The sequence below is a fragment of the Gallus gallus genome, chromosome 15, assembly GCF_016699485.2.
Source record: "Gallus gallus isolate bGalGal1 chromosome 15, bGalGal1.mat.broiler.GRCg7b, whole genome shotgun sequence".
In the NCBI taxonomy this organism is placed as follows: Eukaryota; Metazoa; Chordata; class Aves; order Galliformes; family Phasianidae; genus Gallus; species Gallus gallus.
In genome coordinates, this window is record NC_052546.1 from 4,588,372 (window position 1) to 4,614,874 (window position 26,503).

The 26,503-nt window shown below is 51.4% G+C and overlaps 1 protein-coding gene across 14 annotated transcripts in view; it reads left to right on the top strand.

Moving 5' to 3' along the window:
* The window catches only part of NCOR2 (nuclear receptor corepressor 2), a 165,353-nt gene that overhangs the window by 10,333 nt on the left and 128,517 nt on the right, over positions 1–26,503 (top strand). For 4 of the 14 annotated variants that reach the window (XM_040648351.2, XM_040648358.2, XM_040648361.2 and 1 more), the window contains exon 1: positions 24,421–24,569. The exons of 9 other annotated variants lie outside the window; for them this stretch is intronic. The gene's annotated coding sequence lies outside the window, so the exon portion shown is untranslated. Of the gene's footprint in view, positions 1–12,393; positions 18,453–18,929; positions 24,054–24,420; positions 24,570–26,503 lie in introns of those variants that run through there. One more of the 14 variants, XM_046901228.1, reaches the window with a different exon arrangement.

Sequence of the window (26,503 nt, forward strand, 5' to 3'; positions counted from 1 at the left end):
TCTGTGCAGACATGGGGAGGTTTGTGCTTCCTGTTCTTTAGCTCTCAGGACGAGGTGGTGGGTAAGAGCACCTGCCTTTGTTCTCGCTTCTGCTGGTGTGAATAAACAGAATGTGTCTTCTGAGCTGTTCCTCTAGTGTTTTCACAGTGGCCAGATTTACTTAACAAAAGGAAAATATTGATCTTCCTTCACTAGATTTCATAAAAACTGATCTTGGTAGGAAGCTTGCAATCCACTGCTCTCACCCATGATTCTCACCAGTGGTGAGCTCTCGTACCAGCCCTGAAGCATCAGCTGGATTGGGGTGCAGCCCGCAGCTCCCCAGGGCTCGGTTCTCTTGGCTGTGCTGTGGGATAACCTTCCCTGCATTGAGCAACGTGGATCTGAGAGGCTGCTTGCTTTGTGTACTGTGAATGAAGTTCAGGATCTGGAGTGCCACATGGACTCTTGTTCTCATGTGTGGATGCGTCAGCATGCTCCCTTTGTAGAAGAAGGAAAGCTGTGGCTGTTTGCTTTATGAAGAGGCCTGTAGAGATGGACTGCCAGGGGCAGCAGCTGAGGCTTGTGATGGAGCTGTGCGTTGTGCCCAGGATATAGAATGAAGGCTGGTATCTGTGGGGCTTTTCTCACTGTGATTTCCACATGCCTTCCAGGATGGTTGGAGGGGCATGGATTCTGCAGCCCAAGCTGTTTGGTCAGAGGTGTGGGTGTGTTTTGTTTCTTGTTTGCAGTGCATGTTTGTAATTTTGTTGATGCAGAGACCCGCTGTCTCCTGCAGGGTGGAAAGTCCCTGCAGCATGCTGTGAACTCATTTGTCTGTTGTGGCTCAGTCTGTCTAGCCCCTCCTGCAGCCCCCAGCTGCCCCCAGGGCTGTTAATGGCCTGGTGGCCCATAAACTATCCTGGCACCCGGCAGAGGGACTGCTGCTGCACATCATGGCTCTGCTGGAGGGCAGCCCGGCCAAGTGCTCTGAGCCGGTGGTGCTGCACGGTGCTGAAATGCCCAAGAAATCTGCTATCTCTGCTGTCTTGTGGAATAATTTATGTGTCTCTTGACTCCAAGCTCATACCAATCAATAACTTTCCTTGTTTTTTATTTTCAATAGCAGCTTGGTTAAACTATTCCATTCTGCTGGTGTTGGGAGACTTTGACTTGCGCACTACTGATCTGAGCTGTACTTTTGCAGCAGAATTGATCCAGGCTTTTACATGGAGCTCGCTGCCCCTCCCCAGGACCCCCAGCTCAGGTTTCTGCATGCAAGAAGCAGTCTTCTCTGTGTCCTTACCAAGGGTCTTGTGTCTACCCTGTGCTTTCTGGTCTCTGGGCTGGGGCTGGTAAAGCTCCTTCTCCGAGGCAGGGCTGGAAGCCTGCTGCTGTGCCATTCCAGCACTGGAAGAGTTGATGGGACTGAGTGGCAGTAGCAGGAGGCCAGCAGATGCGCAGCCCCTGCAGCCCAGTCATTGGGATATGGATATGTTAATTTATGCCTGCAATTTCTGGGCCTGTCTCTGAACACTGAAGTGCTCCGATGATCTTTGCTCCCTGTCAGACTCAGAGATGAAGCCTGAAATGTAGCAGTAACAGCTGTGCCCTTTGTGTTGGGTTATTATCCCTTCAGAATTTAATAACGTGACACCCCTTCTCACTGGATAGCTTGTCCTTCCTTCCAGGAACAGATCGATAACAGACCTTGTATCTGTGATTTGGATGTAATTGCAGGTGTCAGCTGATGTCTGGTGCCACGTCTCCAGCCGGTCCTGGAAGCACAGGGCTGGGGGCATTCAGGATTTCTTTCCAGCCTCTGTGCCCCATCCACAAGCTGGGAGAGCATGGACTGCGAGAGGTTTCCCTGCTCCCTTCCCTTGTGCCTTGTGATCTGTGGGCTGTGTGGGAGGGAGAGGAGGAATGAGCAGGCGAGAGGGCTCTCCATTGCAAACAATTACTCTGCTGGAGTCTTTAGGGTAATTGAAGAGGGTAATTGCTGTACTTCCATGCTTGTAATCTACAGGTTGCCTGGGGAGGAAGGAGGAAATGATTCAAGTGTGTGTGTGCAGGTAGTGAGAAGGGGAGGGCTGCTGCAGAGCTGCTTGCTCTCTGCCTGCTCTGCTGTCCTCATTGCTCAGGTTTCCATCTAATTGGTAATTAGGGGGATGCAGAACAGTTGGGTTGGGGAGAGAGTGATTTGAAGACTGCTGTTCAAGGGAGTATTATGTTTTTAATAAGTGGAGTTGGGGATTTTGTGCATGAAAACACAGGAATATTGCAACTATAAAAAGTCTGCAGCATCTAGAACTAAAGTGTAAATATTTCCTAGCAGTGAGGTTCTCCTGTGCAATCCCACAAGGAAAGAGATGCCGTGTGATGAATGTCTGGTTCCATCCTGCTTGATCCCAAGGCACAGATTGCTGCTCTACACCCAGCTGTCCCCTGCTATCGCCACACAGGGCAGCACAGTATTCAGTTACAGTGTGTGTAGTGGTGGGCTGTGTGATGACATTCCTGCCTTGCTCAGTGTGAGGCACAACTCCGTAGATGGAGTCAAGGCCAGGCCCTTGCTGTGCATGTTTAATGGCCCTGTCCCCGGAGAGAGGAACTGCTGGGAAGTGCAGGCGTGTTTCATTAAGAATCTTCCATGCCCATCTTCCTGGCTGGGGTAGCTGTGTGCCATGGTGGGCATGGCTTAGTTTTATAACACCTGCACTTAGAGTGCTGCTGGGGGTGGGATGAGCTCCTACAGCCGAGGTGGGGGGATGTGGAAATGCAGCACCTGCCCTATGCAGCTGTGTGCTGGGACAGCCATGACCCACTGCTGCTCTGTGCTGCACCCCTTCCCCTTTTTGGTGTTTTCGTTATTTCCTCTATTTCTGTCCCCAATTAAGTAGCGGAGGTGGAGGGGGAAGAGAGCGGAACAAGACAGATGGATATAATGGGGCTAAATCCTGCCCAGCTGTTTTCTCAGCAGCCATCTCCCTTATGATCCCGAGGAAATAAATGCTCCTCTGGAGGGTCCTGATGGTTAATGATGATGTGAAGAGTGCACACAAACATCCCTGCAGATGCAGCCCGCCTGCGCTGTTCCGACCGTGCGGAGAACCCTGGGAGCCCGCTTCGCCCGCAGCCGGTGCAGTGATAAATCATTCATAGCCCAGCAAATGCGATGCTCCTCCTCGCTCTGCACATCAGCAGCCCCGGCCCCTGTATCTGTGGTCCTCTGAGGCCATGCGGGCGCTGTGACAGCTGCAGGAGTCTGAAATGAGAGAACGGGGAGGGCTCCGGGTGTGCGGCTGTAGGAATGGCTCTGTATGGTTTTCTTGTTTGTTTTGTAGCGAGCGGTCCCGGGGTAGTGAAAGGAGAACAGGGATGTGCTGTTCATGGACTGACAAATCAAAATTATTGCTTGTTTTGTAAAGATCTGGTGCTTCCTTCCTCTCGTGCACAGGCTGTTTGGTGTTTCAGCTCTAATCCCTGCAAGCCCCAGATGGGAGGGGTGCCCTTTGTGATGAGACACCACCAGGCCCAGCCAGCATGTGTTGCAGAGAAGGGCCACTGGGCTGTAATAATTCACTCTTGCTGTTTCAAGCAGAAATCCAACCCATAGATCTCCCTCCTCTCTGTGACCGAAGTCATTTGGGTTTCTGGTTATGAGTGTCATGTGGTGAGGTACTACGGGGAAAGGGGAAAAACACACATGCACCTACACATGCTCTAGAAATACGTCACAGTCGGGTTGCTGAGAAATTTAGGCCCAAACCTGACCTACTTTAACTCTGTTACAGTTTGCTGGGGAATGCCCTCTGGATCGGGTCAGCAGGTCCTATGGATGTGTGCTTTGGGCTGGAGGAAGCAGTGGCTGAGTTGCTTATTTTCCCCTTTTGCACGTGAAATGAGGAAGGATTCTATTTTTTTTATTGAAGCTTGCAGACCTTCCAGAGCTCAGCAAGGACCTGCATGTCCTCAGCGAGAAGGAAATCAGACAGGCTGTGTTTGATGTCAGTGTCCCCCAGAAAGGGAGGACCTAGCAATTGCCAAGGGAAGATTTTCTGGAAGAGAGGTGCATCATGCTTGGTTTTTCAGGAGGTTTTCTGAAAGCAAAGAAGCTGAGGTGGAAATAAAGCTTGCTGTGCTGAAGAAGTGGGAGTTCAGAGGTGGCGGTGCCTTGGGTGACCCTGGGGCTTTTCAGAGAGGCTTGCTCCTCCAGTACCCAGTAAGAGGAATGGGGTGTGCGAGGGATGTTCCATCCACTGGTGTGAATTGTTCTGCCAGACTTCAAAGAGATGTGGAAATACCTCATCTGTCGCTTTCAAAGGGTGGAATAAAATATTCTGATAGATTCTAAATGAAATTGCGTCAGCGGTGCCTCTTCCACTGATGCCTTTGAGCTGTTCACTGATCTTTCTGATTGGGGTAATGCGGTGAGGAGGATACACTATTCCCTTGAGGGGAGCAGCTTGTGAACATTACAGCTCAGTCAGCCTGAAAAGCTCCATTACAGGCAGATTGAGACCCGTCTTTGTGCACCGCGAGGCACAGCAGCAGGCTTTGTCCGCAGGACAGGTGCACGCTGGGCTCAACGCTACATGGCCTTTCTGTATCCCATGTGCACACATTTCACCTGCCACCTCTGGAGCTGCTCAAAGGTGTTGGGGCTGGTGGTGGCTGCTGGCTTTGCTCCCTTGTGTATTTTCATGCCCTAACCCGTGAGTTTTTGTCCTGAGAGCAGGTTTCCGCTGTCACGCAGTGGGTGCTGCACGTGGGAGGAAGTCCCAGGAGGTTTTGTGCCATTGGGAGCTGCCGAAGAGGAGCGGAAGAGATGAGTCAGGTAGATAAACCAGCAGGCTCATCTAGCGTGCTGCGAGTGTCTGCATGGTTCCCTCTGTGATTCCCAAGCTCCGCAGTAGCTTGTGCTAATCTAGAGGGGATGTCATGTAGGAGTTTTTTTGGAACAGCATAAATATGGAAAAGAGAGGATTTCCTGAAAACACAGTACAGCTTGTTCTGATGTCTCTCAGCCATGCTGGCGCATTGGGGAAATGCAGCTTTTATTTCCTTCGCTGCGCTCTTCACATCAGTCCCTGGAGGAGTTTCAGTGGGATTGCACTGTCCTTGTGTAGGTCGGCCCTTCCCATTCCCTTTGGGCTGTGTCTCGGGTGTGATTCGGATATTGTACCGCCTGACTGTCCTGGGGAGACCACTGGCTCCCTGTCCCTGTGGGAGCATCTCAGTGCTCCGAATGCACATGTTCCTATGGCTGCAGCTTGTCCCATAAAGGCTGTGCTACTGCTGTGGGGGGACAGAGATGGGACCTCATAGATGTACTTCTCCATCACCCTCACTGGGGATGGGGTGGGATGCTGGCTTGGAGGCAGCTTCCCAGCTGCAGCGAGCCCTGCTCACACAGTGCAGGGAACCCGGTGAGATGTCTGAGCTCGGGTGAGTTGCTGTCCTGGAGCACAGCATGCAGCCCTGTGCAGCAGCCTGCCAGATCTAGCTTAGCACGGCCGCAGCTGTTGGCTCAGCTGCCAATGGGGTGATACAGGAGGGGCTGAGGAGGGAGAAGTGCCCTTTGAAAAATGGCAGCAAGAGAGCAGCGAGGGTGAGGCCTATTGATTACACGCTTATCTCTGCTTCTTTTGTGCCCATGTTCGAAGGCATGCTGCAGACAAAGGAGCCCTGTGCAGTGGCTGAGGAGGAGAGGGATGGAATGGGGTTTGGGAACGGAAGCAGCAATGTTGCTGGACTTGACCAAACTTCCCAAGTGAGGATTTCTTGCAGACAGCAGAATGTCCCAGGTGGAATGAGCTTCCTGGAGGGGAGCGTTGGCTCTCACTCTGGTATCTGAGCTGCTTAGTGAAGGGAACTAACATGTGGGCTTGCTGAGTAGTCTGAAATCTTGAGGATATGTTTGTGTGTTGTCCGTAGAAGTCCTATTCATGCAGCTAGCATCAGGAAACATGAAGGACCACTTCTGCAGGGAACTTGTCTCACCTCCAGGAAGAAAGAGCTGGCTCAGCAGCTGTACGCAGCCTAGGTGCCTTGCTGCACGGCCTGGGGTTTGTCCTGCATTTAAAGCATCTCTCTAGCCCTGAAATGCTTTCCTCTTGTATGGTGTTTCAATTTGAGCATATTCCTTTGTATTTCCTCTCCCCGCTTTCCTGGCACAGTGCAAATCAGCAGTGGAGCAGGAGGTGCGTGCCCTCTGCCTGCAGAACACTATGGGTGCCACTGCCCCTCTCCCAGCACGGTGGCTGTCAGAGCTGGCTGTGTCCTCTGCGTGTTGCTGACCGAGTGACACACTTGTTTGGTTGATTTGGAGTGGGAAAACATAGCGGGAGTGGGAGTGCACATGGCAGATGCCTGTTTGCTTTCAGAAAGCCTGGGGATAGTAAAGACCTAATTAACATTCTTGTGAAGGCAAGTCGTAGGGAGACTCCAGGATTTAGTTCTGCAAGGAGGGACTTTGCGTTGGTGAAAACAACAGCTTGCTGGAAATGTGCGAGCAAAGTACTTTGTGTGGTGGTGGAGGAGGGAAGCATGCAGGGTGCTGGGAGCAGGTATGTGCTGCAAGGGCACCGTTTTCCCTCAACCCCCATGGAGGGCTGGCTGCATCCTGTTAGTGCCTGGTGCTGCCCGTGGTGAGCCCTGAGCTGGGACAGGGCAGGGAGGAGCTGCCCACGGTTTTTGTCTCTGGGGAAGGCCTTGACTGTCACCAGCCCACGGCAGTGCTGGGCTCCTGATGGCCAGCCCAGCAGCTAGGGGCTGCTTACTTCATCTCTGCAGTCCCATTTCATTTGCTGTTCTGGAAGGCTTGCTTTGGAGGTGATCCAGGGATAAATTCCTTGTGTGAAGCAAATGATTTCCAAAAGTGCATGACTGGTTTTTTTGTTGATTTTTTTTTTTTTTTTTTTTCCCCCCTCCTTGTCCTTTTGTCTCTGGAAGGAGGCTGTACATCTGCTTATGTTGGCTGGGAGAAATGCTCTTGGAGAATACAAATTAATGTTGAAGACGTTGAACCTCCGGTGTACATCTAATCACTGTATTTCTGCCTTTGCAGTATGTTCAGCAGGCGTCATTTATCATGATGAGGTTTAGCTGCACGCGGCTCTTTGCTGGCCTTCCAGTCCTCTGCCTGAGGCACATATGCTTCCATTAATTTTCTGTTATTATCCACTCAGGTGTCCTGTGTGATCCAACATGCTTAATTTCATTCTACTGAGCACCAGCTCTTCCGATCTGAAGCTAGTGGTGTGATTTGCAAGCATCACACGGAAATGAATCTTTCTTTTCTGCAGATAACTGCTTCCTGAATTTCTGTTCTATTTGTAATGCGCTAATAACCTCCATCCACCAAACCCTGCTCAACTGGAGATCCTGTTTGTGTCCCTTGGGCTTCTGTTGAACTGGAGCATTCCTCGTTGTGTTGTAGCTGAATCCAGTGCCTGCCGAGGGCTGACTGTGCATGGTGCTGCTCTGAGCAGGAGCTGTTGGTGCTTTGGTACAATGTGGGCTCTTCAAGGCATGGTGCGGTGCACAGCTGTAGCCTTGGGAAAAGGGCAAATGGCCCCTTTTAATAGGCTGAGCACACAGACCCAGGGAGCCTGCTGCTGGGTGTGGTGGAAACCTCTCATGCAGGATAAAGATGATTATGTGAAAGCTGACTTGAAATGGGCCAGGTTTCAGAGCTGGCCTCTCTACAAAGCATGTCCAGGGGCAGAGTCTCCTTGGCTGATGAGGAAGCTCTGAGAGCTGGGCTGTGGCTCCACAGCTGTTTGCTGCTTCCAAAGCATGCCTTCCAAGGCAGTGCCTGGGCTCTGTGCCTGAGTGCAGAGCCTATGGTTCCTCTGGGCTCACGCCCATGGTGCTCCAGAGCATCCCCCTGGGGTGCTGGTGTTGCAGAGGTGATGGTGGTGCAACATCCTTTCCAGGTACCTGGCTCTGTTGGGGCTGCTGACAGGATGGGGCTGGGGGCATTTTGGAAATGCTTGTCTCTTAGGCCCTGAAGCTTGAGTAAAAATGCAGAAAACTCGTGGGCTGAGCACACATCTCCTGCAGCAGATGGTTTGTGCAGAGGAGTGAGTTTGAAAAACAGAAGGAAACATGCAGTGGCTAACGGAGAGGGTGAGGCAGGGAAAAACACTGAGACACATTTGTCTGCCTTGGGATCCATTTCTTTCTTGGCTGCTCACAGGATTTAATGCTGACACTCCAGAACCCAGCAGCATTTTGGAGGATGTCAGTTCACTCCTCCAGCCAGTCCAGCGTGCCTGAACCCAGGCTGTTTGTGATGGCTTCGGCCTGCACTGGTGCTCAGGGGTCTGCTGGGAGCCTCCGCTTCTGGCTGTGCCTTTGGCACATCGGTGTGAGCTCAGAGCCTGTGGGCCTGCAAGGTGGCAGCAGGAGGCTCGTATAAGGATGGACCCGAATATTTCATTAGCTAATGGTGTTCAGTAATGTAATTAAAAGTGTCTTTAGAATATGTAGGCAGCAGAAGGGATCCCTGCCTCCTTCAAGCCTACTGCTGATACATGTGTTGGTTTGCATTTGTTTTGTAAGGCACATTTCTGTCAGGCCTTCAGGAAAGTCTGCTCCCTTTTAAATGGACTGAGGACAATCGGGGACACCTGCACCCTTCATGGGCACGATCTGTAAACTTCCACATGAGGCAAGTTGTGTCTGAGGCTCTGTTTAATGTTTCACTGGCGCAGTAGGTGGCTGACTGCCCTTAGATGGCTTTGCGTATGTAATTTGTCCCCTATCATTGCTTCTCTGTAGCGATAATGCAGTGCTCAGAACGCCGCACTGATGTGGCTCCGTGTGACTGAATGTACAAGGAGTCGTGGTGTAAATGGCTGAGGAGGTGATAAGGCAGCGCTGAGCACTAACAGCACAGTGTGCACTGCACAGCTCCTGCCCACAGCAGTTCATGGCCTGAGCCCCATGGTAATGAGCACAGCGTGTTACACGTGCAAAGTCTTTCTTATGGGTGTTTTCCATTCAGCCCTTGCAGTGGCAAAGTTTTGTTTGCCGGATTTTTTATTTTCGTAGCTGGAGAAATTGAGGTTTGGAGATGCAAGTGATGCATTGCAGTGTGTGCAGGCAGGCAGGGTCAGAGCCAGGAGCGCCGGTGCTGGGTGGATTTCCACTTGTGCTCGTGCTGCAGGCACAAACAGCGGCTCTCCTTCAGAGGACAGAAGTGCTGGCTGCCCAGGGACAGCCCAGCTATGGACAGGAGGTTTTTTGCAGCAGAGGAGCCCCTTGGTGGAAAGGGCACTGCGTGTAATTGGGCTGAGCTGTGTCAGCTGTTTCCTGCTTGTATGGCATTTGATCTGCAGCAGAGATCAAGCCCTGGTGACACAGCCCATTGATGCCTTTGCTGCTGTTGTTCCAGGGGAAGCCTGCATGACTTATTCATGTGGCTTTCAGGAGTTGTCCCACAAGAATACGTTTGAGGGTCGCCTTGTTTTTGTTGTTCCTTCTGTACATGCTTCCAGCCTTTAAGTGCCCGTCCTTCTCCAGGAACAAAAAAAAATTGGCATTCTTGGTAGTTTGTTTAAAGAAGAGTTGAAAACCAACAGAAAGACTTCTGTTTTGCATGCGTTTATTTCTTTGTGTGCAGGGTTTTCACTGCTCAATTCTAAATGGTTGAATTATTAAACTTGAAAAGCATCTGCTCTTTAGAAAGCATTCACATGTACTGTAAACATGATGGATAACGAGGCAGAGCCTAATCTAATTGACACAGCTCTGTTGATGTTGTAATGCAGGCTTGTGTGAAGCCTGATTTTCAAGCCCTGGCACTTAGTGGTGCTGGGGATGCTGGTGGCTGCACTTCTGAAGCTGCTGTGGGTGCCCTGGGCATCCTGGGCTGGGGGAGGCAGCCAGCCTGTGGCAGGGGGTGGGGCTGGGTGGGCTTTTGATTCCTTCCAACCCAGCCGTTCTGTGATGCTGTGATCTCCCTCCTGTGCGGCTGCGTGGGGATGTTTGGGATGGCTCCATTCTGCCGTCGGTTGGCCCTGCTAGGCGCCGTGAGCTGGGCACTGCTGTGTTCATAGCTGCCCCAGCTCCTCCACCCTCGGCGAGGATTTGCACTGGGGTGTTCCTAACCAGAGAGGCCAGGCCGGTGCTGAAAACTTTCCCACATGAAACGCTGTGGCTGTGCCAGCGGAGATGAGGGCAGGAGGAGGTGGCTGTGCTGTGCCAAAGCGCTCTTTCATCTTCTGTCAGCTCTCCCCATTAGGGGTCCTGGCTCACAGCACATTAGATGCCTTGTGCAGATGTCTTGGCTGGGAGAGAGGAAATGGCCCCTTCTCCCTCCCGAGCAGAGAGATATAAGAAAGCTATTGATTTGCTTGTAGTGAAAGTGAGCCAGGCTCTGCAGTGCTTTATTGAGTCTGGGTTAAGGCTTTGTTACTGGGGAGAAGAAGGGGGGGGGGGGGGGGGGGGGGGGGGAGCGCTTCAAGGTTTTGCCTGTGTTAGTAAGCAGATCGCTAGCTGTTCACTTTGGGACTGACCAGCAGGTAGGTGAGAGTCCAGGATGGATGGAGTGCTAAGCAAAGCCCCCTTTCCTGCCCCATCCCTGGCCCTGCTGTGCAGCATGGCAGTGCTCCAGTGCTCGGTGGGCAGGTGCCTCCTGCTGCTGGGAACGGCGGCCGGCTGCCTCGCAGTGCTGCGGGGTGCCAGGCAGCAGCTGGGCTGAGCTCCCAGCCCTGTGTGCCCGCTGCTCCCCAGCCCTTCCCAGCCGCTCTGTTTCACTGCTGCTGGAGGAAGAACAGAAGCAGTGGCCCCTGGGGCTCCTAATCTGCTCTTTTTGCTGAACAGTAAATTCCGCCTTGAAGGCTTTTCCCTCTGGCAAACAGGTATTGAAGAGAAAAATGAATTTTGGGAGCAGCGTGATTTATTTACTCGGTGCTTTGCTGGAGAAGTCCTTCATCTCTGCTTTGTGCTCCCTCTGCTGTGGTCACGGGTGCTGCCGGAGCTGCAGGTAGTGTGGGCTGGCACTGAGATCCTGCTGTGTGAGTGTGTTGGATTGTAGCTGTAATTGTGTGGTGGGCACAAGCAGCTGAGCACACTCAGTGCTGTTGAAACCCCTTTTGTGGGGTCTCCTTCTCTGCAGATATTCAGAACCCTCCTGGATCCTTTCCTGTGCATCTTGGAAACATGCTTTGATAGCAGTGTTGAACTGGGGGATCTCGGAGAGCGGTGAAGCCCTGGTCCTAGGCCCTGACTTGGGGGGGGGGAGAAATTAGCAGCCGATGGCCAGGGCTTGGAACTGGATGACTTTGGTCCCTTCCAACCTTAGCCATTTTGTGATTGTATGAGTCCGTGATTTCCAGAGGCCCTTTGCAGTGGTTCTGCAGTGCTGTGATTTAGTGCACATGGTGCAATTGCTTTTGCTTTAGTGTGTGACACGAGGAGGTTGGCCCCATTGGTGTCTCCCCCTTGTGTGAGTAACCCTGTCTAACTCACCTGGTAGTATTTTGCTTTGAGCTATGGGTGGTGCTTTGTGGAGCAAGGACCCCGTAAACCTCCTGGGGATGCTCTCAGTGTGGGGCCTGTCTGCTGTCACTGCACCCTCCCTCTGCTCATGATGGAAAAAACGTTCCTTGTACCCAGGAGGGGCTTTGTTGAATGTCATTGCTTCCTAGAGAGCTGTAGAGATCTTTAATCTCAAGGTGCAAATTGTCATTGCAGCATTTTCCTGGAGAAAAACAGCCCGGAGAGGAAATGGAGCTGTACATGTGCCTGGCTGCCGGCTGTGCAGTTGCAGGCAGTGCTGGCGCTGCTGGCACTGGGCTGTGCTCCCTGGGCAGCCTGGCACTGCTCCGTGCCCCTGGCCTGGGCCCTGGCAGCACTGCTCGGCTGCGCTGTGCTGGGTGGGAGTGTGTGCTGGCGCTGAGCAGCTTACCTGCAGGCTTTGAAAGTCTAACCTTGTGATTTTAGCAGCTGGCTCAGCTCTGCCTCTGAGCTGATAGGCTCGTTAAAATAAATAAATAACAATACCGGCCTGTGTTTCCTGCGTGTGTCAATATTGGAATAATTTTAAATGGTGTGTTTTCCCCTGGTCACTGACCTATAGTTTATTCCATTATTGACTGCTGGGTTAGTGGCTCTTTGTGTGCTGTGGTTAAGTGAACTGTAAGGCTGAAATCATTTGGCGGGGATGGTGTTGCTGGGCAGGAACTTGCGTCTGGCTGACTCAGATTGGGGTGAAAGTGTGCCCTCTGGCAACGCGAGTGCTCCCTTATCTCCCCTCCCCCTGATAAACGGGTTAGGCAGCATAGTGGAGTATTGATCCCGCTCTCAGCTGACAGCCCCGGGCTGCAGCAGCCACCTTTGTGCTGCATTCCTGCTGCTTTCCCAAGGATGAGGTATGCACTGCCTTCCCCAGGGCTCCCTCCCTTGTGCCTTCTGGACGTGTTGCTGTGGGGTTGTTCCTTGGGCTCTGCTTTGGGAGCTGTTGGTGTGCGGTAGGGGAGCTGGGCCTGAAACAGCCCTGCTCTGTTCTCTTGGGGCTGTTAGAAAGGCGTGCTGCTGCCCCGCTTCCCACAACACACATCCTGCGTCTTCAGAAGAAGTGGGGAGAGGGATGGTCTGTATATGTAGGGGCTTTTGAAGCAACTGGAATTTGGCATCCAAATAAACAGGTGTTCTGGCACGGGAGAAGAGGAATACTTATCTCAGAGCTCCTGTTTCTGATGGCAGTGAGGATCTCCAGGGAGTTTCTATCAAAGAGCTGGGTTAGTAGTTCTTTAATCTGTTTGTTTTGCCAAGGGATTGGTGTGTCTGTGGCAGGGCAGGCTGGTCCAGGAGGTAAATGCCTCTGGAATGCAGCCCACACATCTCCTTAGATAGTGTTAAACTCTGGAAGTAAAGAACACAGCTGCTCTCAAACCTGTTGGCTTTGCCATGGAGATGCTTGGTGCTTGACCAGTCCTGGTGCTGTGTGCTGCACCCCAGGGCCATGCCTGCTGTTCAGGTGGGATGCTGGGGGTGACCCTTGGGCCTTTGGGCACCCAGCTTGGAAATGTTTTGGAGAGCAGGGATTTTCTGGTGCCCGACATTTGGGTGTGTGGGAGGAAATGCTGCCCAAAGAGCATGTTTGCCTATTCTTGTTGCGTTTCATGCGGAGGTCTTTGCAGAGCCCAGTGTCCTAGCTTAAGGCCCCAGCCCTGGAGCTTTGGTTGCTTGATGTGGAACAGGCTGTCATGGATGGTATGGGAAAAGCTTCCAAAGTCAGTCCTTTCTCACATGAGCCCCACCAGGTGTGTGTGCAGGAGGTGGGCTAAGTATGCTGCAAGACTCAGACAGCAAACCCTGTGCTCGAAAGCCCTGGTCACTCTTCACTTGGTGTCTTGGCTCCCAAGCTCAGGCAAACCCTGTGGTGGTGTGATTGCGGGTCCTCGCTGCTGCCCATGTGTGCCTGTCTGTTACCCTGACTGGTCTGTGGGTCAGGTTTCTTTGAGGGCCAGGCACCAAAAGCACAGAGCCTAAGGGCAGATGGGGTCATGGCAGTCTCTGCCTTGGTGGCTGGGGCAGGGACCAGAGGCAGGCTGCAGGGAGGTTACCCAGGTGGGAGCAAAACCACAGGGTTGTGCACGGCCCTCTGCCTAGAGCTGCTGATGGGCCTCATAATGCTCACCTCCTTGTACTGGTTTGTTTGTCTGCGTGTCCCCAGGGCACTTTTACATGCTCTGGGGTGCCTCAAAGGCAGGAGGCACCCAGGCAGCTGTACACAGGGTCATTGCTGCAGCAGGGCATGCTTGGCTTGTTTTGTTCTTAAATAAAAGCAGCTCCTGAGCAGATGGAAACATCAGTGTTAGAGAGCTGTGTGTCTTTGTGTTGTAATGCTGTCTGCCCAGCAGCTAGCAGACGCATTAGGAAGCTCTGGCTACTAGAGCACTTTGCCAGGCACAGCGTCAGGAGGACTGGATGCCCCTTGGTGCTGTATGCTGCAGGGGCTGTCTGTGGGACTCATTGCAACTCCTGGATACAGCAAAATCCAGATGTGAGCTGTGTGAGCACAACAGGATAGCTGGCCAGGAAACGATGCTGCTCAGTTCTAAAGCTCTATGTAGGAAAGAAAGAACCAGAAGTAGCAAACATTGGATTTACTTGGGGAGTAATGTGAATTTGCTTTTTATTGTAAGCCACCCACAGTACTTTTCACCCAGTGTGACCTCCACTGCATCTCCCACACTCTGCACATAGAGCTCATGGATGGATGTCTGCCCCTCAATGCTGTGCTCATCTCATCCATCCCTGTGCACCTCAGTGCTGTGCTGGCTGTCCCATTGTCCTCTCCTCCCTGGTGTGTGTGTGTGTGTGTGTGTGTGCTGCTCTCTCCATGCATTCTGGCACCAAGGGGAAGGTAAAAATGGGGTTTAAAACTTAAAGGATTCCAGATGCAGTCGTGCTTTGGATGCTGCTGGTGGTGGAGAAGTGCGTAACCCACACAGGTGTTTATATTATGGCACAGACACGTGCTATGTTTGGATAAACACATCCCAGATAAAGTTGCTCGCTTTTGTAGGTTTTGTTTCCTCTCCCTTTTAAACTGCAATTTGAAATCCACACCCTGGGGAGCATGCAGCTGTATGCCTGTTAGCTTCATTCCCTGCTGCCGTGTCAGCTTGGTGGCTGGGGCTTCACATGTGTCAATGTGAGCAATTAGGTGTGAGCAGTCCCCCTCTTCCTGCTGGAGGAGGTTGGAAGAGGCCCCTGGGAGCTGTTTGCTGAAGGAAATGGGGATTGCCAAGATCCTCTCCTTCCTATGGAGTCTCTGTGATCTTTCCACCTTTTGGCAGCTGGAGTAATCCTGGCACTGCCATGCAGCCCCTTCCCTGGCTGGGTGGCCAAGGCTGGTCCCTCTGGTGATTCTGTGTCGGCGTTGAGTGGCAGTGCCTGCAGCCCTGTTTACCAGGAAGCCTCCAAATAAAGGGCACTGCCTATGGCTCTGTGTATTTCTGCTGATGGAGGAGATCGCAGTGCACACGGGTGGGGAATGGTCTGTTCATAGGGCTGCTCATCTCAATTCTGATGCTTCAGGCCATCCGGCTCTTTGTTCTTGGTTTTGGTGGCTGCTCGCAGCAGTTTGATTTAAGGAAGAAGTGTTGATCTGAAGACTGAATAAAAAAAAAAACCCAAGCAGAGGATTACCTAATTTCAAGCCAGTGTCTGTAGCATTTCACACTTTCCCCTGTCCGTCATGCCTCTTTTTATACGCATGAATTTGCTGAGACAGACCTTGCTGCTGAAGCCTGAGGGATCTGACTACCTACTGCAGGCTATTCTGGGGATCTGCTGGAGGTGTGTGCCTCCTCTCTGCTTCTCAGCCGTGGTGCTGCTTCCCTTCTGCTCAGGGAGGAACCGAGGATTCTGACTTCGGTCCTCCTCCCAAGCTGCTGGATTGGGATCACCACTGACCTGCCTGGTGAGTGATAAATCTGTATGGGTTTTTTGTTTGGTTTTGTCTTTTTTTTTTTTAACTCCTGTAGAACAACAAAGACATAGAACCTACGGCCTGAGCAGTGGTAAATGGCTCAGTCCCAGGGGAGGTGAGCGTACAGATGGGGCTCAGCTTCTCAACTGCGCTTCCCACCGAGGTGGGCCTGGAGCGGTGAGCTGAGGTTGTAGGAACATAAATTGAATGAGCAGTCCGGTTAAATAAGTAATGAAGTTAGCAGGGTGCCTAATTAAATTAAATTCAAAATTATGTATGGATGATGCCTTTCTAATAATTGCTGTAGGTTTGTCATTGAGGTACTCCACACTGCCCTCTTGGAGGAAGTTCCCCCCTTCACAGATAAACACACATCAGTACCCCAGGGGGATGTATCTCATGCTTCAGTTTGGTTTGGCTCCTTCCTCATTCCCTTGTGAATATAGCGGTGTTGTTCTGCTTTACTGAGATGTGTGGAGGGGTTTGTGTGGTTTCAGTCTCTGCTGCTTAAAGGTGCTTTTCCCTTCCTGTAAAGGGTTTCTGCTTTGTTCCTGCTCTCCCAGACCAACCCTGGGGCTGTCAGGATTCAGACAGCTTCTTTAGAGATAGGCTGGTGCTTCCCTGGGTCTCTGTGCCATGCTGTTGTCCCGCGAGTGGTCCCTGTCCTTCCAGCCCCTCTTCCCAAGACACACTCCTCAGTTCCTAACGCAGCTGGGAGAGTGCATGGCAGCCATGCTGATGGCTGGGATCAGGCGTGGGGACATGACTTGGCAGGGTGACTTAACCCGTCACTTTACTTGAAAATAATCTCTCAATTTTCATGTTCCCAAGCTTCTTTCAAGCAGCAGCGCTGAGAGGGTGCATGTCAGTCTGTCTCAGTGCAAGCATTAAGCTGAGGCGGAAGGACTATTTTGAAGTGAAAGAAAGCCACTGAAATTAAAGACACTTGAGAAGACACAGCCATCGCAGCTGCCAAAGGAAATTCTCCCCTTGCCAAACAGCACATTAACAGCAGGCTCTCCTGCTATCCTGGGCACAGCCGTGCGGTCAGGCTCTCAGTGCGTCGTGAAGATGGGCTGTCAAGGCCAGAGCTGTCTGTGGCTCGCAATTACTGACCTTTGAGGTAATGTGTCCTTAATAGAAGGATGTGAGTACATGGGAGAGAGGGAATTATCATTGTCAGAGCCATCTTTTCACCTCTTTGGAAGAGGACAATTCTGTTAAAGAACCCGTGCTCCGGCTGAACTGGTTCTACTCCTCTGGCAAATGGAGGTGAGAGTAGATGTGGGGAGGAGAGGGAGCCCAAATGGCTGCAGAGCTTTGCTGATGGCTTCTTAACAGTTTTTCCTCTGCTCTGCTGTTATTTTTACAACAGGGCTTGTGTATAAAGTCTGGGATGTGGTCTTCAGTGTTCATCTAAGCTTGTCTGGACCTGAGGATCCCTATCTGACAGAATGTGTCGGGGAAGGGGGGCTGTTGGGGTGATTCAACATGTTGGTTGCAGAGAGGCGTCTGAGACTGCAGCTCCAGCAATGAATAATGAGAGAGCTCATCGTGTTTGGGCAGCCTGGCTCTGATCGTCTCCCTGGGGAAAGGGGCCTCCAGGTGACGAGCACAAGGCTCTTACACGCGGTTGATTTTCTCCAGGAAAAGCAAATGCTGTGCAGCAAGTTGCTCTGTGCTGCTTTATCAGAGGATCTGAAGGCCCTTTGCAAACCTTTAATTAGTCTTTGATTTGCCTTGGCACCTTGGTGTCTGCTGCCCTGTGATGAGGCGGCAGGGCTGGTGAGCCTGGTTACCCCACAGCTCCGGAGTGGGGATGTGGCAGCAGGAGGTTGTGGCCGGAGCCCTCCCGGGGTTGGAGGAGGTCAGAAAGGCAGAAGGTGACTGACAGCACTGAGTGCCTTGCGTGGGTGCAGTGACCGGAGCGAGCTCTGCACATTTCATGCACAGTTGCTTTAAAGGGATGCTGATCGCTTTCAGCATGACCTGCTAATTATTAGAGCAGATGAAAGACTTTTTTTTTTCCCCTGTAAATCCTCCTCCCACTGCATGTTCCCTTCTCCCTCCTCCTTTCCTAAGCCTTTATCTAAGTTAATCAACACAATACAAACAGCCTAAAAAGCAGTATTGTTGTAACAGCTATTAACAGGGAAGGAGACAGCAGGCATCTGGAGCCTCTCAGGATGGACTTACGGTATAACACATTATTTTTAACAGCCAAAGAGAGCTGGAGAGTCAGAACAGAAGAGGTTTAACCTTTCTTTAGAGACACAGCCTGTGATGTAGATTTTTTAGAAGACCAAAGCATGGATACTTTGTAGCAACGAGTCTTTCCAAATGTCTGATACATCCCCTGTAAAGATAAATATCTGTCTTTTGCTAGTGAGTGTTCACGTACTCAAGAGGTAGGGTTGGGTCCTGCAAGGACGGTCTTTCCATCCCACGTTACCTTTTAATGTCAGCGCAGCAGCAGGCGGAACTTGGGAACTTAATGTTGATTTGGTGCCATCGTAGTGTCTGTGGTTGGATCACGCTGGAGGCATCGATTTGCTTTCCCCCATATTTCAGGACTTCCATTCTCTAGGGCCATGGGATGGCTTTTCCAGTGTCTTTTGCTCTGTTTTAAACGACTATTTAAGAGTTGTGCTGATGTGATAATGGAGACCGGCTCAGGTAGAGGATGAAGTCGTCGCACACGTTTTAGCTGTGGTGGTGCCTTGGAAGGAAGCTGAGCAAATGGACACCATGTTTAAATACTGTGTCCTGAATTGCTTTCATTTGGTTCTTGTTTTGTGAGGCATTGGCTGGGTTTTCTGTCCTCTCAGAAATCAGCAGCTTCTTATGAAATATGGAGCTGTTTAAAAACAGACAGCAGCTGCTCCATCCTTGCGTCAGCGAGGGCTCAGCAGAAGGAAGGGGAATGGTAGACGCTTGTTTAGCTGTGATATTCCTCCCTTCATTGCCGTTGTCATATTGTGTTAACAGAAGGTCTGATCAAATGTACACCGGGAAAGTAAGACTTAATGTTTCTTTGTTCTCCTGAAACAGTGCTGGGAGGGAAGGGGGGAACGTTTGAATGAGACTTTTATTTATGAGGTTCAGAGAGCTTGGTGTTGCCTGTGTCGGTAGACGTGTTTTTCTGCTCTTTTTTCTTAGGCTATTCACAGCATTTTTAGCTGGGGAAAAGACTTTATTTGTTGTTTGTAGAAAACCTCCGCTGTGTGATACAAAAACCTCTTGGGGGGTAAATATTCAGTGGAGTGCGCTCTGTTGGTACGGACTTCCTAACTTGTTTTAAGTTCTTCTTAAAATCTCAGTCAGATTATTTAATAAAAAGAAAAAGAAAAATGAGGAACGTGGTTGCACAAGAACTGGAAGGAACCCAAATAGTTTGCTTACTGTTACAATTGCGCCATGACTGAAAACATTTGGTAAAGAAAAATTAATTGCCTGGTGTATTTGTGGTTTCCTGTTGAATCTCGATTTCTAGAGCAGGCTGAAGAACCCGTGGACGTTTCCTCATATTACTGGATAGCACTGCACCTGGTGAGTGTGCTGAGGGACCTTCGGCAGGGTGTGCTGGATCACCATGGGTTGCTGTATGTGGGCTCTTCCATCTCGCACGTGGCTGATTTCTCCTTACAGAGGATGAGCAGAGGTAATGAAACTTACCCTGGTCCAGTTCCACTTCTCTGAATGGAGTCTGAGCGTAGATGCTGGCTTGAGGACTGTCCTGCTTGGAATTCAGTGAGTGTTAGGGGTGTGGTTTCTGAGCAGCTCCTCATGCCTGCATCATTCTGTTAGTGACCTGGTGATGGCTTTCTTCCAATCAAACATCACTTGAAGAAGGATGGTCATGGTTAATTACTGGATGTGTCTTCTCATGGACTTTAAAGCAGTGGGCAGGGCTGTTTTTTAGGGAAGGAGAGGGCTGAGCAGTTTGTCAACAGAGAAAGGAGCTGGTGCTTGGCCCGGCTGCAGCGCGGTGTGCTGGGCCCACCTGGTCACACGGGAGGTGCTGGTGTCCAGCCTGGCACGTGGCTTCAGGTTGTGAGCTCTTTGAGGCTCCTCTGGGTGTTCCTGCGGGAAGGGAAGAGGTATCCCTTGCGTGGCTTCTGTGTGGAAATCGTTCATCTCATTAAACACCAGGGCTGGAAAACTGAAGTGTGTTTTTTTTGTGTCAATTTCAATAATGAGAAACGTATTTAAACACTCGTCCAATCCTCTGGCTTTCTGCAAGTTTCCCATCCAGTTTTCAGCATGTTTGCTCCTGGGACACTGGGAGTTAGATTTTCATCTTGACTCAACAGTGGAAACTGGCTTCATTTATCGCTTCCCAGTTTAGCTCCTGTATTAAAATTATAGCAAGGCTGGGGTTTATTTTTGTCTTGTGTACATTTACCTCCTGTGTATCCTTGTGTCTATTATTAGAGTCCTGCTCTGTTGCTAAATGGATTGGCCGAGCTCCTGGGGACAAAATATGGAAGCATATGACTAGTCTGCAATACCCCTGAGCCGTTCTGCTTTTGGAGTATTCGCAGTGACCGGGTTTAGCCTGCCTTTGTCACAGCTTGCTTATTTTAAACGCCGAGGATGAAGTGGGCAGAGTGAGTAGAAGGGAATGGCATATGGGTGTGTGAGTGGAAGGAATTAGAGGTAAACAGAAAGTAGTGGTGATCTTGGATGGCACCCGAATGGCATGGCCAGGGACAGCCCTGTCCTTGCTTCGATGTTTTCTTTGATGTTGGTGGGATATTTCCATTTCACACTGCAAATAAGGCAGTCCTCTGAAAGAGGCTGTGGGCTACAGGCTCACCATTTCCTGAATTAAGAAATCAGTTGGAATGTTTCTATGGATTTCAGCCTTGTTTCAAAACCCTTCTGACGACCACATCTGCTGGTTGGCAGCTGAGCCTGTGTCCTCCAATCTGTACCTAGCCTTACGGCTTGCACAAGAGCCGTGTTCGTACTTCCTCTGATCTCACTTGCCTCCTGTTTCCACATCCAGTCTGAGCCCAGTGGGGGTGGTAGGTTTGATTTTTTTGGGTTTTTTTTTCTTTTTCTGGGATTTGATGTGTTTTGTAACTGGCTGTTGACCACACAACCTTGTTCTTGCTTTGCTTGCATGAACTGTTAGGTCATGCTTGTTCAAGTGGCCTCCTGCGTCTTCTGCAGCTGTGTCCCAGCTCTTAGAAAGTACATGAGGGTCTGTAGTGGTATGCCATGCCGGGGAGTAGTTCTTGGTGCCTTTTCAGTGTTTTTTAAAATAGCTTGGGCAGTGCCTTTGGCAAGGGCACAACCCAGAGCTTGCTGAAACAATTGAGAAGAGTTAGTGTTGTAGCACAGCTTTGGATCTTGTTCTTTCTTTTGTTTTTCTTTCCTTCTAATTCACTGCTCTAAAAAAGCATGATGAAATGCTTCCCCTGCTCCCCTCTGCTTTTTCTTTCTCCTTTTAAGCTATCTCACTAATGTGGATTTTCTCCCTCTGTGGCGCTTTGCCACGTGCCAGCTCTGGGTGTGTGTACACTCGGTTCTGCTCCGCTGACGTGGGCTCATTAAGTGCACATTTTGCTGCAGTCTCTTGATCCAGCGAGAGGAAGGCTGCCTGGGAATGCCAGCTCTCCCATAGATGCTGGGATGAGTCGTCTTTCCATCTCCTCCCCTCTTTGTGTTCCCCATCCAGCATCTTTCAGTTCATACGTACGTGCCACGTGCTTCCTTGTTTTGCCCATGCAGGCAGCACTTCCTGACGTCAGGATGGGTTCCTGGAGATGTAGCTTGGCCCATGCCAAGCTTTCTCCCTGCTAGCAGGGCCAGGTCTGCCAGGCTGGGTGTGTTCTGAAAGCTTTGGCTCATGGAGTGAAGGCTGGCTAACCCTTCCCCACAGCTGTGGCCATGCCTTTGGACTGGTTGCCAGAGGGTTTGCTGATGTGCCATAGAATGACTTGGCAGGTGGGGAGAGGTGATTGACCAGGGCTGCTTCCACTAATTGTCAGGCTTTTGTATTTGTTTTTGTGATCATTTTCTTTTAGTAATTTTATGAACTTTAAAGCATGCATGACTGAACAGCTTAATTAGCTGTGGGAACTGCTTGAAATAACTTCCTGGGGCTTTCTGCCATCCTCACTGCCTTTCCATGTTTTCAGCACAGCAGTCGCCATGGGCATCCTCTGCTTCTGAAACTGCACCCTGGTTTGTTAAGCTTTGGGTCTTCTCTTCCTTCTGCCACCCCAACGTGTCTCTGGGGCCATGGAACTGCTGACAGGAGGAATACCAGCAGTGTCATTAAAGTTTTTCGGGCTTCATGGAAAAGTGAGGCTTGACAGGGCCTGCCAGCACATGTTAGAAGCTGCTGACAGGTAACGTTGCTGGAGACCAGGATTGGAGTCCTGCTCCTGGTGCAGGGATGGGGACTCCAGGTGGCTTTGCAGGGGCTGGCTGGTTCTTCTCCAGGTCCTCAAGCTGGGACCCCTTGCTGTGGCCCAGTGTGTTTTCCAGAGCCTGGGTGCTGGGATTGTATGTGGTCCTGGCCCAAAGGGACCAGGGGAAACAGCAAGCTACCTTGCTTCTTGCTTTGATGGTGCTAATCATAGCAAGGTTCTGCCTTGTGGTTCCATAGTGCTGTTAGCAGTGACCAGAATTGGCTTCCTGATCTATTTTTCTTGTGCTCACGGTGACTTTCTGTGGTCAGAGTTGCTTGTTTCTTGTTTTCTCCCTAGGCATGAATAGATTGTATCTGGAGCTGGCCTCTGTGCTATGGGGCCTGCTTTGTCCTGATGCATCCAACCTGCAGTTGGGTACATCCTGGTCTTACAGAAGGTCTAGAAGCTGTACACGATGAGCATTTTCAATTAGTTTTATATTGTTAAGGGTCATGGATATTATGGCGGAAGGTTCCTTTGGAGGAAAAAAAAAATGCATCCTGTAAAAGGTGCTGTTGGTCATTTTCCTTAAATCCTTAGATTTAGGGCTTGAGAGGAAAAAATCATTAAATGATGTCTTACAGCCGAATAAAGAAGTCAGTACTGAATGTTTTAATGTCTTACAGATGCAGTGGGTTTGCAGGATTTTATTTTAAATGTAACAATGGGAGTTGGAGTGGCTCCAGTGCTGTAAAGAATAGCCTCTTTAATTAGGGTCTGAGCGGAGCGGCGTGTGCTGGGTGCCATTTTGAAGTTGAAGCAGGGTTTGCAGTTGTTCCCCATTTTGGATCACACATCTGAGTGCCTGGGATCGATGAGGGGTTGCTCCCTGCCCTGAGCAGGAGAGCTGGGCTGTGGAAGGGCAGCGAGGTTTCTCCTGAGTTATTCCTTATTAGCTCTGAGCTCACTTCTATCCCTTTCCTATGGCCCTGCAGCTGCAGGCACGTGTGTGGGATACGTCAGAGCCAGGAGGAAACATCGCCTTTGTTTTTCAGCTTCAGCTCACCCCAGCACACAGCACGGCACCGTTCCCCCACGCGTGGCTTCCCTGGCACAGCAGCAGCACTCCGTGCATCCCGTTATTAGAGCAGTGACCGCTGCTGCTGGCCGGCATGGGGGTTTGCTGTGAGAACCAACTTCTGCTGGGGTTTGCCACATCCTGGTTTGTGCTGAGGTGGAAGGGAACTGCTTGACTTTTTTTTTTTTAACTCCTTCAGATAGTTTCTGTGCAAACTACTTTTCTCTGGCATAGCGAAATGCAGCTTTGTAGCGAGGAGTGAGCCTGCCAGGCTAGGTACCAAGGAACCTTTGTGGTCTGCATTAGTGTGCACGGCGTGTTTATCCCTGTCAAATAATCAATGCAGCCAAAACTCTGAGCAGTGTTATCAGCTTGGCACGCTAAAATAATCATAATCATGCTCTCCAGTTGAACAAGATTTAGAAAGCAGTGTTGCTTTTTGTTTGCCTTCCGGTCTCTGGGTGCTGATGGCTCCCAAGGCCGTGCACTCAGCCCTTCCCATGTGAGCACTGCCTGCTTTTGGGGCCTGCCTGTGCCATCACCAGCACCCCTGGGGCTTCCATGGCCATGTTGGGAGCACTGCAACGCTGTTCTGAGCGCTCCCAAGTGAACTCACTGTTTTTGTGGTGGCCTTGGCTCTGCTATTTTTTAATTTTCTCTTATATTTCTATTGTTTTCCTTGCTTATTTGCTAACTTGCAAAATTCAGCAGAGGATCTCCCAGCCCTGGGGGTGAGCATTCTGGGGAGGTGCAGCGAGCAGCTACGGGTCTGTGCTGTCCATAGGGTGGCTGTGGGGTCCGTGCTCTGGGGCTGCTTTTGCAGGCAGGTATTGCCGTGCCACTGCCGTGAGGCACGGGGAGGTTCTCCAGCACTTCCCACAGCTCCAGGAAGGCGATGGAGCTCCTCGGGACGTGGGAAGCGCTGTGCTTTCCTGCAGCCCGCGAGCCTCGGCCCCGCTCCCAGGAGACGGCACTGCACGCACCAGTGTTGTTTTGCTGTCTGGCTGCTCTCTCTCCAGCTCGGCAAACTTGAGAGGAGCGCCTCATGCGCAGCTCGCACGGCGGCGAGGACGTACCTGCTGAGCTGCGGGAGCAGACACAGCCCTCGCTCAGCCCGCGGCGCCGACTGCAGATGCTGTGCTGCAGTCCCTCCTGGCTGGGATTTCGGCGCGTGGTGAGAAGTCAACAAACCCATTAAATCGGAAGCGTCGCCGATGTGTGAAAGCAGCGCTGTGGCCGGGGGAGGGGGGGGGGGAGCGGCCCCTGCGCACCGCCCGCATCTGCGCCGTGGGGAGGAGATGGTTAACGCGGGGCCGTCGGGCCGGGTTGGCCAGGAGATAGCTAATATTTTAGAGGGTTTCAGAGCGAAGCTATAAAAAGGCCTCGCAGTATTTCAGCTCCCCCATTGTCTGCTGGAAGCCAGCCAGCGTCGCCATGGCTACGAGGAATTATTACTGGCTGCCAGAGCTGGAGGAAAAGCTCATACTTTTGGCTTCAAAACAGGAGGGGTGGACTTATGTAATCCACTGTGTTTATAGGCTGAGACTGGCAGGAGCATTGAGAAATAATTACAGGCTTTCCATTTCATTTCCAGCTCGGTTCTAAGGCTGTGTGGCCTCTCTTATTTATTTATCTTGCAGCCGCGACGCTGGCCGCGCAGGATGCGGGAGGGCTGCGGGGATGCTGCTGGGTGAGTGCCCCGCGCCGCCCTCCTTTGGGAGGCGTTTTGTCTGCGGCGGGCCGAAGTAGGCCACGGCAGAAAGAAGTTCCTTTGGGAAACTGGGACTTGGCCCTGCGACACGGGAGCGCTGCTGGGGCTGGAGGCCGAGAGCAGCCTCTTGCTGGAGGGGATGAGCTGTGCGTCCCTGTGCTGTGCTGCTTCCTGCGGGGGTCCTGTCTGTCACTGGCAGCAGCGTGTGGTTTTTTGGGAGGGTGGTGGGAGAGGGCAAAGTTTGTGTGTGTTTTCTTCTTTTCTTGCTTTCTCTCCTCTGAACGCATCGGTCTCACGCGTTGCCATGCTGGCCGGAGACGGATTTGTCAGCACAGTCAAAGCAGTTTTGCTGATGTTTGGTGCTCCGGAGAGGTGAATTGTGAAGTTAGCCTGTAATTAATGTGGGTTTGTTCATCCCTGGAGCAGTCAGCAGACGACGCTGTAATTTGGGTTTGCCTGAAAAGCAGCGCTTGGTGTGTTTTGACTTCGGTCAGGCCAGTGGGAGTTTGCAGCTGCTGTTTTTGTGCTGGCTGTTGCATAAAGGCAGTGATTGCTGGCAAACTGCTCGCAGAACTCTCCCTGTGGGTGGGGGCACCGGGGAGGTGCTCCTGGTGCTGCTGTCCCCTGCCCTGTCCTGTGGGGATTGCGGGGCCCTGCTGGAGAGCCACAGCTTGGTGTGGGGTGGTGGGGCTGGGAGGTGTGGGCTGAGCTGTTCCTCATGTCCTTCCACTCATATTTCCTTCAGTACGTGAGAATTACATTCCAACTGTGTCTCGTTAAATCCCACTGACGCTGGGTGTAAAACTAAGAAGCCTGTTTGTGGAGGGGTATGGAGAAGAATGCTTTGATGTGCCACAAACTTGCTGTAGCGGTTAAAAAGCATATCAAAGCTGTCGATGGCTGTGATTCTGACATCTTCCTGCACTGCGTAGGGACCTGCTGCAGAGTTACACTCTTGGCCCATGCCTGCGGGGCTGACATTGCCATAGGGGTGCAGTGTGACTGTGGGATACCTCTGCACGGCAGTGTATAGTGCTGTGCTGTTTGAGTGCAATCCCAGCCAATGCTCCTGTGCTTGGCCCCAGCCTGAAACACACAGAAGACGTGGGGCTGGCGTAGGTGAGGGTTGTCTCATGCACTCTACAGAGGTAAATGGTGTTTCACGTGTTTCCTGTGGCTGCTGTGCATATTCAGGATGGGCAGAAGCTCGAGAGCGTGGGGCAGCGCTGCGGGGGCAATGAATGCCCCTTGGAGGAGCAGGCACAGCTCGTGTTGGTGGGGATGCATGGTGCTGGACCAAATTACCGAATAACTTAATGATCCTTAATACCGTTTTAACTCCTACCACAGATGCTGTTGGACTTGATTTGAGTTAGATTTGTTACTGCAAGGTTTTTGTGTTCTTTTTTTTTCTTCCTCTGGGCTTTATGCCAGGATGAACTGTATGTTCTGTTCTTAACAGTTATGAGTAATGTATGTGTGAATCTGTAACATAAGTAATACGAGGATATAAAATGTGAGTGTACAGAATTCATGTGTCCCATGTCTGCACACATGCTCTGTGTGTGTTCGGAGCGCCGCACGCCTGGGCAGAGCTGTTGGCACGGCTGGAGCTGCGCTCAGCACAGCGCTGACCTGGGGCTGTGGCTGCAGGGTGCGCTGCTCCGGGTGCTGCACTCCAGCTTGGTCCAATGGGACTTATTTATTTTTTGTCTCTTTTAGCCTGGTAAAATGAGCTTTCTCTGGTTAATTATTATTTTTTTAATGTGAAAAACGAGAAGGTGGCACGTTGCCAGCTCCCCCGCCTTCCTCTTCCCTGCTCCGATGAGGTCATTGCCTCTTAAAGTTTGTGCCATGCATTGTGAGCCATGGCAGGAGGGGCGAGAAGGCAGTCTGCATCCCTCTGCCATGCC